This window comes from Bombina bombina, chromosome 1 (assembly GCF_027579735.1).
Source record: "Bombina bombina isolate aBomBom1 chromosome 1, aBomBom1.pri, whole genome shotgun sequence".
Classification (NCBI taxonomy): Eukaryota; Metazoa; Chordata; class Amphibia; order Anura; family Bombinatoridae; genus Bombina; species Bombina bombina.
This window is the reverse complement of record NC_069499.1, coordinates 1,318,424,771-1,318,430,770: the sequence shown is the minus strand read 5'-3', so window position 1 is coordinate 1,318,430,770 and position 6,000 is coordinate 1,318,424,771.

The following is a 6,000-nucleotide window of genomic DNA, read 5'->3' as shown; positions in this document are numbered from 1 at the left end:
TAACTGTATGGTGGTTGGAAGAAGGAAGGTCCACAATAAAGTCCATTGTAATGTGTGCCCAGGGTCGTTTGGGAATGGACAATGGTTGGAGCAAGCCAGGAGGCAAGGATCAGGGAGTCTTGTTGGCCACACAAATTGTGAAGGATTTTACATAATCCTGAGCATCAGATTTCATAGTAGGCCACCATACATGTTGAGAAAGATTCTTGAAAGTCTTTGTCGAACCAGGATGTCCTGAAAGTTAGCTATCATGAGCCCAGGCAAGCACAGGGATGCGTAGGTTCAGAGGTACAAAGAGGATGTAAGAGGCCATGGGGGGCACCAGAAGGTTTACTAGACTGAGCTTGTTGCAATCTTTGCAGAAGGGAGGAATTGAGTTGAGCAACCACACAGGAGGGGGATAAGGTGTTCAATAGGAGCTTCTGAGGAATCATTTGAGTGAGGGAACTGACGGGAAAGGGCATCCGCCTTCTTGTTCTTGGTATTCACCAGGGAGGTAGGAAAACAGCACACCTTTGTCTCTCTTTTTTTCTTCTTCAATGGGGCAGGGAATAAAGGACTTGCCAGGTCCCAAACAATCCAAGAACAAAGTGTATTCCAGCCACCAAATTTCTTTAAAAGAACCTTTATTTCCACATAGGGTCCTCAGCAACAAACTTACAACGTTTCAAGCCTCAGCAGGCTCTTAGTCAAGTATAATTGGACATACACAGGTAAATGTCTTTATATACCCTCACCTGTTATTCATTATCTTGTGTTAAACTAATTGCACAACAGTGCCATCTTGTGGATACAAAAATTCAATGTATCACAAAGTTATCACAGGAAGTGAATAAATGTATATACAGAACATATTTAAAAATACACATTTAAAACCCATGTACATAAATTTAAAAAGAGGTACTGTGGGGGGCGGAGCTAGCCACCAAAGCAACTAGACGCACATATAACCTGCTCCTGGCTCCAATTGATAATTAAGGGGTTCTTTTTGCCCTGATAACCCATATTAAATGGCAGATATATTCTGAGCCCTGTCTAAGAGCTTGCAAAACAGATTTGAGAAGACTCAGGAGATTTTTCTTGACCCATTGGAGGAGAGACTTAGTGCGGCCTTGCCACGCAGAGGAACTAGCATGGAAGATCCCCACATGACTATTCTAGCTCTTTTTAAGGAGTATGACTGCAACCTCAGGGGCAGATTTGACCGGCTTATTGCAGCCGTTGCACTTCAAGATGAGGAAGAGAGTAGCACTGAAGAGAGTAGCGCTGAATTCTGTGCAGGAGAGGCTGTGGCTCCGGGTAAACCCATGATTGTTTCCCAGGGGTCTCCTACCCGACATCCTTTATCGGAGACTTCTTATCCTCCAGAACCTACCTCAATCTGCAAGAGCAATGGCTGCGTACCATATCCCTTTCCTCTGGGAGATGCGGTCAGTGCCTGCGATTCGCATAGAACCTTTCTACACCTTGAGGACTGAGCAGCTGTGGGGAACGCTAGAAGCGGGGAACTCGAGATGTCTGTGCGAGGGTTTATGGCTGTGCCCGTCCAAGAAGTCATAACTACAGAGACACTCTGCCTCGCCATGTGGACTCTCTTTCTTCACTGTCTGGTTTTTCATTGTAGCCGCTCTGCTACCCTTATGCGGCTGAGGCCTTCTCGAAGTTCCGGTAGGTTTTGTTGGGCCATCATGAAAGTCGGTGTCGGGTGAAAACCTGATAGAGGCAGTGGATGCCAAATGTTTTGGACTGCTGCTCAATCCTACCTACCCTAGGCACTCCTGATCGAACTTAAAGTTTGGGCTTGCCAAAAAACTGCCTTAAAAGTTAGAATCATTAAATCTGCATTTATGAAGAATAACATCGGAGATTATGCAGACTGTGCAACTAACTACTTTTGCTGTTGACATTATATGTAGATCTCATAGAAATCTAACGACAATGACTGTACTTATTTAGTTGCCTAAGAATACCTCTCATATGTATCTGGGTTATTGCTTAACATCTTACTGTTTTTATTCTCTTAAGAAATTAGTTTATGGTTCAAATCCCTTTTTTTCTAGCAGAACAGGGTGGTACAAATTCACGCAGCTTATAATATTTAATACCTAAACTATGCCTTGTTGGTATACTAGTCTGTTAGACTATCCACTGTATATCGTGTACCCCTAGTAATATCATGGGCTTTGAGAAGTCCTATTTAACTACCTCTATTCCAGAATAATAATAGGGATCTAGAGACCAGCCATTTTTACATATTCACTGTGTGCTAGTTGCTAGCCTGTGCTATAAATGTTTACTATTTAGACAAACTATTCCTTAGAAAAGTTCCTATCTTGTATGTATTGATTGCTTCTCGCAAAAGTTTGTATACATTTCTCTGAGCAGTTTTTAAGCAGCCATTATCATAAATATTTATGTTCATCTGGATCAAACTGGATTAAATGTATCTATGTTTAATATTACCTAAAGCTCTTCATAACTATGATAGTTGTGTCCATGGCGCAGGCCAGCAGTTGTGTAGCATAATACCGCTAGCTTGTCACTCATTACTCCGCCCCCCTCCCCCCCCCTCCTATGCGGTAAGGGATGAGTAAATTTTCCTCCGCATTTATACTCTGGCAGAGTTTCGTAGCCTCTGCTCAGTTCGAAGAACCTGATTAAAGCTTGCCCCTATATATGTCATAAAAGATTCTTTGGGCCCTAAATACAAAAGAAAAAGTGTTTATACTTCTGTACCTTACTATTTAAAATTAAGATGCCTATGCAAGTTTACTAAGTGTATCCTGATTTCGGGTACTTGACCAGAACTGAAAATTTTATTAGAGTAATTGTTGTTATATACTGTTTGGAGTTACTGTCCTATTATATTTGCACTGTTATCTGAGAGTTGCCTGGATATAGCATTTAAACCAGATTCCTTTCTGTGCTGTCAACTGACACTACCATAGATGAACTCTGGTGTCATCCACGTTTCCAAAGAATCTGCTCCCACCAGTGGAGCTAGCATCCCTTGATGACACAACAAATCTTTAAAAACCAAAATGGGGAACAGGAAAGTTTGGCTGCCAAGACAACTGTATTGTGTATTGGTATAGTATTGTGCTTATCTGGTTGTCAATTTTTGAGATATTGTTTGTACTTTTATCTGCCATGTACGTAATAATGTGTTATGTTTCCTCAATAAAAAAAAAAAAAAGGTACTGTGGACAACTCTTACATAATACATTTCAATCAACTCTATGTTGTTTTACATATTATTTTGTGAAAATTCTCTTTACATTAAATAATTCTCTTCTAGAAAAAAAGACTCCAATCAAAATCCTTATTCATCCCTTTTGGCCTCATTGATTCCAATTTATATATCCAAAACATTTCCCTAGTTTTTGTAATCACTCCCTATCTCCACCTCTTCTAGGCCTATCTACCTGTTCTAAGATTTGAAACATAAGTTGGCTGATGTTATGACCCATAGAGAGGAAGTGAGAGGAAACTGAAGCTTCTTTATTTTTACATCTTATGTTAGACTTATGTTCAGTTATCCTCTCCCTTACCTCTCTACAGGTCTCTCCAATATAAATTTGGCCACATGGGCATTTGATAAGATAAACACAGTGTGTTGCCCTGCATGTCTCTTAGGGCCAATAGTTTGTTGGCTCTCTTGTTTGTGGCTGCCAATGTCTGAATGCACCAACATGTCCCTGATACTCCTGTTTTTTTTGTAAGCTACTATTGGATTCTCCTTAAATTCAATAACTTCTGGATTGCATTCCCTCAAAATATGCCAGTTTTTCTTTAGAATACCTATTATTTTATTGCTTAATCTATTAAATTGTGTAACAAAGATCATGCAATTTAATTCTTGTTTTTTATTTTCTACACCAGTATCCTTAGTGAGTGCATCTAATTGATTTACAATTAATGTGGGGGGATAGTTCCTATTTATAAATTTATTGGCCATCTGTTCTAACCTGTATTTACATTGATCTTTATCTGATACAATCCGTTTAACTCTGGTGAATTGGCTTCTGGGAATAGCCTTAAATATGCTTTCAGGGTGATAGCTACCATATTTTAACAGATTGTTTCTATCGGTGCTCTTAATATAAAGATCTGTATTCAAAAATCCTCCTTTATTGTACACAAATGTATCAAGGTATTCAATACCTATTTCGTTCATATTTAACGTGAACTTAAGTCCTGTAACTGCATTATTTAAATCTTGTACAAAAGACTAGAGGCTACCAAAAATCAATGTTCCTTTGATTTAATAACATGGACTATTGAATTTGCACAAAGAGAGATTGATATATACAAAGCACAGATTAACTAACAGAAAGAACAAATGGTTAAAAGCTTACCTCTAGATGAGTATAAAAAAGTTGTGATGGAGGTGGAAAAATCTGTGAGTGATTATAGAAAGCACCAGGAGAGCAGAAAACGGATGAAATTCATCAGAGATGAGCAGGATTACTGCCATGGAACAGTCTATAGAAGGCGCCAGAGTACAGGTTTTGCCAAGAGGGGAAATTATACTGCACGAGATCTTGGAGGACGGAATAAGCAGACACCAGTACAGGAGGATGCCAATAGCAGCTTGGAATCATCTGCCGTTTTATTTTACCGAGGACTCAGACGCAGATTCCATTGTAGCGGCAGGAAACACATGAGGCGGCATTTCCGGTCAGCCGATGACGTCAGAACGATAACGGACACGCCGGACGCGAGGAGCACAACAAGGCCATTACCGGTATTAGTGTCCACTATGTTTAAAGGGACAGGAAATCAGCCATCAAGGTATGAGTGGGTAAAGTGTTCGGGAAATGTTTGTAAGGCCAGTAAAGAAGAAGGTAAATGTAAATGGTAAAAGATGACATACATGATTCTAATATGGCTAATGTTGATAACAAACAAACGGAGATAACCCGGTCTCAAACCGATACTAGAAGGGCTAAGATTAAAGATTGCCACAAAGAAACGGGGACATTTAAACCTTGTGACAAAGCTTGCAATTTAATTGATGTAATCATGGCTGACTTTTTTTCCAACTTACAACCCACTAATGTGGGGGTAAATATTAGTTCACGACCATCTGGACTGAATATTACTCAAGATGTACAATGTATATCAATGATTAGTGATTAAGATGTTAATTCAAATGTAACCAATGTGGCCTTAACTGAATCTCTCTCTGATGAAATGATGGGTTTACATACTGTAGTTGTGAATGAAATCACCAAGCTAAATGATGAATGTTTAAACACTGCACCTAAACACAATAATTTGAGTATGAATGTGAGTGAGTGTATTTTTGGTTTGAATGATACTGCACAACATACCAATAATTCATTGATATTGAATGAAAGTTTGGTTCATAACTTGTCTTCCTACACTTTGACTAATGAGGAGGAGATGGCCTTGAATAAAGGTTTATCTTATTGTTTAGATAATTATTGCAATGAGTTTTTGGTCCAACAAGACCTACAAAAGTTCTTTAGGAAACTTAAATTGAAAATGTATTTTGCAATGCAAAAGGGTCACGTACAAACACCTAACACAGATATCACTAATGAAATTAAATTTAGAGATATTAGAGAATATGGTACATCTAGAAAAAGCACTTTCACACCTGCAGTAACACATAGTACAGCCACATATATGAATTTGGTACAAAAAGAGATTGATAATCTTTTTAAGAGAGAGAGAAAAAGGAAATTGGTGCAGAGGAACAAAAAGTACAAACTTGCTATAGAAACACTTAGGAACAATAAAGAGATCATTATTAAGGAGGCCGACAAGGGCTGAGCTATTGTTCTCTTAGATAAAACTGACTATATGGCAGAAATTAACAGACAGTTAGCTGATAATCAAGTTTATCAGGTATTAAGTAGAGATCCAACTACTCAGATAAATAAGGAAATCAGAAATATCTTAGAATTAGCTGTTAAAAGGGAAATAATAACTGAGACTTTTAAAGAAGCTTTATATGTTGATAATCCAATA